The following is an 8,854-nucleotide window of genomic DNA, read 5'->3' as shown; positions in this document are numbered from 1 at the left end:
GCAAGTCAAGGATCGAACCCAAAGGAACGGTAATGTTAAAGCACTCTCAATTATGCACCTAAGCTAGGTCGAAAACAAAGATAAAGAGAGAACACTAACAACTAACAAACAAAGAAACCAAATAAATAAAGCACTAGGAACGAGGATCAACTAGTAATCATGACAATTGTAGCAACTCGGGAACAATATGCAAATCAGTGGTTATGAAGACAAATGGAAAGCTCAATCAAAAGAGTTAACAAGTTATTTCCTAGAGGTCAAACTAGCGCCAACTACGAGAGACTCTAACTAGGAGCATCACTAATCAAGCTTAATCGACAATTGCAATTCCTAAATCAATGATCCGTATCATTAGAAACTACAATGCAATCTAGCATATTTCTCAAGGCCTAATCGAATTACACACATGCAAACTTCCATTAATCACTTTAATCTTAACAATTAATCAACACAATCCCCAAATTAAGCACAATCAATCAATCATACAAGTTTCACCCAATTCCTAGCCAAACAACTACTCAAACATTATCATCTAATAAAATACTCCTAAAGAAAACAAGAATTAACAATCTATGAAGAACAATTACACTAATCAAAGATCAAACGTCAAAATCAAATTAAACAAACATGAACTAACTAATCAAAGCAATAAATGAGATAGAGTTTAGAAATGTTCATTCATCATAGAGAAGGTCTCTAACACAATTGTAACCATTGAATCTTCAATCTCTCAATCACCATTGAAATTCCTCACTTTCTCTCTATAAAATCTACTCCTAAACTAACCCTAAAACTAGAGAGAGAAGCTCTCAACTAAGCTAAGAAAAATGATCAAAAATGTGAAATGAAGCTTATTCTAAACTTGCCCCAAAAATCGGGTTTACAAAGGTATTTATAGAGGCGCGGAAACAAAAACTGAGCAAACAAATACCAAGGAAGGCGCGCTCGCGCTGCAGGGGTGGCACGCCCGCGCCAAGGGGTTGCGCGCCTGTGCCCGTGCCTTGCGCGCCCGCGCATCTCTAGGTTTCTTCGATCTTCTCGCGGCTTTGTGCGTTTGCTACAATCTTTAAATGAACGCAAAATCATGATGATGATGAATACTAAGTGAGGCAGTCCCAAAAGCACATGATTGTGGGTTCAACACCCCATATTCATGAGAGCACGGCTTGAGAGCACAAGGGCTAGAACTTGGAGAATCCACTTCCTTGCATCTTGAGCTTTCTAATTGCCATGAGGTTGCTCCAAAAGCTTCCTCCACCTTAGTAAATCACCAATATCAAGACCTGAACCTCGTACAATACCTACAACCACGAAAATAGAGAAAACAAAGGAGAAAAGAGTAGAAAAATCATAGAAATGCATAAAAGCTACAAAATAAGAGAGGAAAGGTAACACTAAGACCAAAAACATAAAACTAAGCATTTATTAAGCATGAAAGCTATGTAAAGAAGGTAAAAACAACCTAAATGCTCATCAAATGGGTGCCATTTACAACACCCATCAAATACCCCCAAGCTTACCTTTTGCTCATCCTCAAGTAAAACAAAACCAAGGGAGAAATGATGAGCTTATCCAAGCAAACAAAAAGAAGAGAAGAGACAAGAATATACAATAACTCAATTTCCTAGGAATCACGGTCAATTTTAGCAACTAAAGACAATCCATTTAAACCCTAAATCGCCCTAGAGGACGAGTGATGCTCTCTTAAAGGTTTCCTAAGAGAATAACCTATAACTCTCGTAATAATAAAAACAAGGCAAAGCATGAAGAAGAAACCAAAATACAAGAAAAGCAAACAAATGTTCATGAACGGAATTTTCCAAATGTACAAGCACAAATGAATGAAAATCTTCCTAAACAAGTAAGGGATTGCACGTTTCCAGATACCCAAGGTTGATTAAAATATAAATATGATAAGCATAGGAACTAAAGAAACGCAATCCACTTTCATCCCAAACGGTCTTACTGCAGTCTCCTTACTAGTCTCATATCTTCCCTTAGTGAGCATCTAAAAAGTTCCACGAAGGAACCGAAAAAATAGATAATTTGGGCTACTTGACGTCTTGACAATGCATCCCCTTTCCTTTGGCTTTAACTCATAATGCCCTCCCCCGATATATGACTCAACCTCTAGGTCAAAAGATCTTTCCCAATGGTTGTAACGTAAGGGCAAAAAGGGTGAGGGTAAGCTTAAAATTTTAAAATTTGGCAGTATTCCTAATTAGTGAAGCAAAGGGTGATCAAACCTTCTCCTCATAACCAAGAAATCGCCAAACAAAAACAAACTAACTCCCCCAAGCTTATTCAAAGCTATAACCACAATCATATATACAAAGAGCGTAAACGCTTCTCCCCCAATGCTTTGAAAGGGGGAAAAGAATCACATCAAAATATTTTTGTTTTTTTACTTATTTTCACTCATTTTTTTTTCGTATTTTCATTTCTTTCAAAGCAATTGTCCATGCCTCTTTAATTTAGGACAGCTTTTACAATTTTTGCATTTGCATTGTCCTTGCCTTTTTTACTTTGGACGGCTTTTTACATTTATTCATTTGCCATTATTCACACAGATATCACAACATAAACTTGCTTTCAAGAGAAGCGAATATCTAAACTCCTCCACCACAAACTTCAACAATAATGATCAGTTGCTTCACAAAAACCATGAACGGAAACGAAAATGAAACAAAAGGCTCAAGATTTAAGGATGCGGCTTGAAAAGAAGGGAAAAGGCTCAAATTGTTAGCAAGAAGGCAAATGTAAACCCAATGAACTAAAATAAAGAAGATTAAACCTAAAAAAAGAAAAATTACCACCCCAAAAAGATGCCTTTGTCCTCCATAGATGGCCCGGTCTCGAGTTTTAAAATTATGAGTCAAGATTCTAGATTAGGTCCGCAATAGTCAAAGATCCATGCCGCTCATGAAAATATATGTTGAAGGCTTGAAAAATAATAAACCTCACATGGATGTAGCTAAAACTCACTATTGGTGTCAATTCGACTATAGGAAGCAACTACCAACATGCCACAAACAAGTAGAATCCGGTTTCATGGTCCCACTAGTTCTAACCAACTACCTTCGCATGCTTTATCCTAGAATCAACCAAGCGTACTCTCAAACCGTGCACACCATTACCATTTAAGAAGAAAAGCATTCATCTATACAAGTCCACAAGTATTATGTCCGAAGCAAGAACAAAACAAAGATACATTGCAAATTTTCCTTGATAGAAACAAAAATCTTTTTGGAGTTTTTCAAAATATAAGAACATGGAAAAGCATACACAAAGGTGCATAGCATATGTGAATCAACATCCCATCAAACATGATAGAATACCCTCCCCCAAGCTTGAATGAGACAATACACTCAAACATAAATCATAGAAACCATGGGGGGGGGGGGGGGGGAAAACAAGGAGATCAATCCAACAAACCAACATATATCCAACAAGTCATCATCCACTTGAGAAAGAGCAAGGAAGGATATTACCGGATATTAGGTGGGTGTAAATACCCGCAAATGACCCAATTAAACCTTTCAAAGCTAATTTCCTCAAGAATTGAACCTTGCCTTCCATATGCTAGAAAAAATAGGAGTCAAACTTCCTTGGTTCTTGATCCAAATCGAAGCACCAAAGTATATCAAGTCATGTACCTTACAAAAGGCATACAAACATTTCTATGAGAGAAAATCTATTCTAAAAAGAAAATAAAATGAAAGCAATAAAACACGGGTTACTTCCCGAGAAAGGCTTGCTTAAGGTCCAAGCTTGACCGCTTTAGTAAAATAGTAATTCAACGCACGCACGAGCTTGTCAAATGCACTACTACGCATTTCATAAGAAATTAAGCTTGCACATGACAACAATAAGGCATGCAACAAGCTTAGTGTACACCTAGGAGGAGAGAGATTCCAAGAGAAGGAAGAAGAATCAATAGGAAATTCAACAAAATAAGAAAAGGAAAAAGAAGAAGAAGGAAAACTCTCCTCACAATATTTTTGGGTGGAAACATCACTCGTTTCCTCAATTGGGGATAAATGAGCCACATACAAATCATCATAGACAAGGAGGTCCCCAATAGGCTTATGGACAAAAGAAGGGAGGGAAATAGGAATGTAAGGGATATGGTTGAATCTACTTGAAAAAGGGACATGAGAAGAATGAATTGGGGCTATGGTCTCACAAATGAGCTCTTTATCACCATCATACCTCAAATCACCAATAAGAGCATTGATTTCAATTATAGAATCCTCAAAAGAAGAACACTCATGATCTCCATCTCCCTCAAACATCCAACTTCTAAGAGGAACTACATAATCCCCTCCATCACAGCTATGAACAACAATTCCCTCAACTTTAAAGCCCATGGTCTCAAAACCATGCATGAATGGATGCAAATTCATTTCAAACTCATAACTCTCCCATGAAGCATCCTCAATGAACTCATTAAAAGGCTATGGATTTTCTTTTGACTCTCAAAGAACGCATTAGACATAACCTCAAACGAGTCTAATTACTCCTAGATAGAAAAATCACAATCATGCACAAGAGACTCATCAAGATGGGAAGGAAGGTTAGGATAATCAAATTCAACACTCTCTTGGTTTTCAACTCCTTCACCATCACTAAAATGCTCAACAAAGGGATCTTCACCCTCTCTTGGTTGCTTAAAATCATTATAATCATCCATAACACACACATTGGATAGGGATTTTTCACATAAAAGCATGAAGGATGACAATTCATTTTCCAACTCTTGTTTTCTTTTAAATTCTTCATTAAAAGATCCTCACCTTCTCTAATAATCTCCAATTGTCTCCTTAAATTTTCCATCATTTGTCTCTCTAAGGGCCTAAGATTAGGATTCATCTCTAACTCCCTCAAAGATTCATAAATTTGGCTTTAGGGGACTAGAGACTCATCACAAGAGTTTGGAGAATGAAAAGGCAAAGAGGGTTGATCAATAGTAAAAAAAGAGTCACAATCAAAGGTAGGACCATGCATATTAAAATCATGAGCATTTTCGTTAAATAGGGTAGAGGGGGCACAATTAAGCATATGAGATTCGTTATTAAGGGATTGAACTACATCACAAGAAGACATGGCAAATAATGAAGAAAATTGAAACACACCATTAGCATCCACTTGAGCATGTACTTCATCATCATGAACAAAAGAGGAAATAGAATCGAAAGCACTTGTTCTAGGTTCACTCATGGGATCATTTGACATTTCATGGGAATTCATGTTAATATAAGAAGAATCAAGACATTGCACATCAGTATAAGGATCATGAATACCCCTATTATAAACATCCCTAGGTAACCAAACATAAAATTCCCAAGCAACATCAATTGACAATGCTTTAAATCTACCATTATGCATCCATTCAATTTTATTCCTAGTTTGTTCATTTAAACCAAAATAACAAATCTCACAAGCCTCCCAAAGACTACAACAACGATAGTCAAGAAATCCCTCAAGTCTATGGAAATATTAACAAAAAGGTTCATTATCATATTGAGGAAAAGATAGACATGCCATTTTTTTTTTCACAAAACAAACAAAAATCAAATAAAAGAAAACTATATATAGAAAAATAACTCAAGCAATCAAAAACACTGAAACATAGACACCGTTCCCCAGCAACGACGCCATTTTCACGAGGGGTGGAACTAGGTCGTTAAAACTAATCCTCCCTCGGCCAAACTAAATTTATAAACACTTAACAAACCTATAAACTAGTTTAGAGGTAAGTTAAGGATCAAACCCAAAGGAACGATAATGTTCAAGAACTCTCAATTATGCGCCTAAGCTAGGTCGAAGACAAAGATAAAGAGAGAACACTAACAACTAACAAACAAATATACCAAACAAATAAAGCACTAGGAATGGGGATAAACAAGTAATCATGAAAATTATAGCAACTCGGGAACAATATGCAAATCAAGGGTTGTGAAGACAAATGCAAAGCTCAATCAAAAGAGTCAACAAGCTATCTCCTAAGGTCAAACTAGCGTCAACTACGAGAGACTCTAACTAGGAGAATCACTAATCAAGCTCAATCGACAATTGCATTTCCTAAATCAATAGTCCGTATCATTAGAAATTACAATGCAATCTAGCATAATTCTCAAGGCCTAATCGAATTACACACATGCAAACTTCCATTAATCACTTTAATCTCAATAATTAATCAACACGATCCCCAAATTAAGCATAATCAATTAATCATACAAGTTTCATCCAATTCCTAGCAAACAACTACTCTAACATCATCATCAAATCAACTCACAACTAAATAAATCAAGAATCGACAATTTATGAAGAACAACTACACTAATCAACAATCAAACATCAAAATCAAACCAAACAAATATGAAATCAAACAAAGCAATAAAATGGGATAGAGTTAAGAATGCTCATTGATAATAGAGAAGATCTCCAGTACAACTATCACCATTGAATCTTCAATATCTCAATCAACATTGAAATTCCTCACTTTCTCTCTCTAAAATCTACTCCTAATCAAACCCTAAAACTACAGAGAGAAACTTTTAATTAAGTTAAGAAAAAATGATAAAAAAATGTGAAATAAAGCTTATTCTAAACTTGCCCTAAAAATCGGGTTCACAAAGGTATTTATAGAGGCGCGAAAACAAAAATCGAGCAAACAAATACCCAGGAAGGCGTGCCCGCGTTGTATGAGAGGCGCGCTCGTGCCTTAAGCGCCCACGCATCTCTGGGTTTCTTCGATCTTCTCGTGGCTTCCTGCGTTCGCTAAGGTTTTCGAATGAACGCACAATCAAGATGATGATGAACACTAAGTGAGGCACTCCCAAAAGCACATGATTGTGAGTTTAACACTCCATATTCATGAGAGCACGGCTTGAGAGCGCAAGAGCTAGAACTTAGAGAATCCACTTCCTTGCATCTTAAGCTTTCCAATTGCCATGAGCTTGCTCCAAAAGCTTCATCCACCTAAGTAAATCAACAATATCAAGACTCGAACCTTGTACAATACCTACAACCACAAAAAATAGAGCAAATAAAGGAGAAAAGACTAGAAAAACCATAGAAATGCACAAAAGCTACAAAATAAGAGAGGAAAGGTAAGACTAAGACCAAAAGCATAAAACTAAGCATTTATTAAGCATGAAAGCCACGAAAAGAAGGTAAAAGCAACCTAAATGCTCATCAACGGGTAAGCCTCTGAGCTTCCTTGATAGTGCGAGGTGACTTAATGTCAATCACCGCCTGTATCTTCTCGGGGTTAGCTATATCCCTCTTTGATCATTAAAGAATCCGAGAAACTTCCGAGACTCAACACCAAAAACACACTTTTTGGGATTTAACATGACATTATGCCGCCTAAGTATGGTGAAGGTTTCTCGGAGATAAGCAAGGTGATCCGTCTGTAGCTTTTATTTGACTATCATGTCATCAACATATGACTCTACATTCCTCCAAATCAGATTAATGGAAAGTTTATTAATCATCAGTTGGAAAGTAGCCGGCGCATTCTTCAAGCCAAACGACATCACAGTATAACAAATAACCCTTGATCGGTGACGAAGACCGTCTTTTCTTGATCTTTTTTCCATAGGGGTATCTGATGGAAGCCGGAATAGCATCCACAAAGCTCATCAAGGGATGACTGGCTGTGGAATCGACAAGACTTTTGATCTTTGGGAGCGGATAACTGTCCTTTGGACATGCCTTGGTGAGGTCTGTGTAATCAAGACACATACACCAGGTACTATTTGACTTCTTTACAAGCACAACATTAGCAATCCAGTCGGAGAAGTTACATGGTCGAATGATCCCAGCGTCCAGCAGCTTTTTTACTTCGGCAGCTACCGCCTGACTACTTTCCTCGCCATGGTTTCTTTTCTTTTGCCGGATGGGCTTCTTTTTTTTATCCACGGCGAGTTTGTGGACTGCGAGATCCGGGTTGATGCCTGGCATCTCCTCCACTTCAAAGGCTAAAATGTCTTTGAATTCTTTCGATAGATGGTGCAAGTCTGCAACAAGCCTTTCAAAGGCAACCGTCCCCAACTTAACCATTCGCTCTAGACGACTGTCGTTTAGAGGGATATCAATGTGCTCACCAACCGGCTGGGGACGGAGATCATCTAACTGCTCCACAGCCAGTGATTGCTATTTCTTTTCCTTCTTCACCTCTACCAGCTTTTCAGTTTTCCTCTTCTTTGCGACTGCTGGAGGGGATGAATCAAGATCCTTGACATCGTCAAGGTCTAATGACTCCTTCAGCTGACTGGCTGCTGCAGTAGTCGGCTTGACGTCTGAGATATAGCACTCCCTTGCCGTCTTCTTATCCCCGTTGAGGGAGCCAACAGTGCCATCACACCATTCATATTTGAGAAGCATGAGAGTTGGGATGATGAATGCCTTACACTCGTTAAGAGTAGGTCGTCCAAGAATGATGTTATAGGCATTCAGCTCTTTAACCACCAGGAACCGGACAACAATGTGTCGCCCTTGCCCCTTCCCTCCCATCCGGACAGGAATGTTAATTTGTCCGACTGGGTGCACGATCCCTCCCCCAAAGCCAACTAATGTGTGTGAGACGTCGCGCAAACCATCCCGTTTATAGTTAAGTTAGGACAAACACTTGTAGTTGATGAAATTAGAGGAGCTACCCGTGTATGAGGATCTGGCCAACCAGCTGGTTGGCAACCTTGCACTCAATGACGACTGGGTCGTCATGCGGTTGGCAAACTTTGTCCCGATCCTTCGCAGTGATGAGAACGTTTAGGAATGTTCCACTTGAGGACCCCTTTCCATCATCAACTGTGTGGATCATCCTCTTCAGATGATCCTTGGTGCC

The sequence above is a fragment of the Chenopodium album genome, chromosome 7 (assembly GCF_948465745.1).
Source record: "Chenopodium album chromosome 7, dcCheAlbu1.1, whole genome shotgun sequence".
Lineage (NCBI taxonomy): Eukaryota > Viridiplantae > Streptophyta > Magnoliopsida > Caryophyllales > Amaranthaceae > Chenopodium > Chenopodium album.
Note: the sequence above shows the minus strand (reverse complement) of the source record.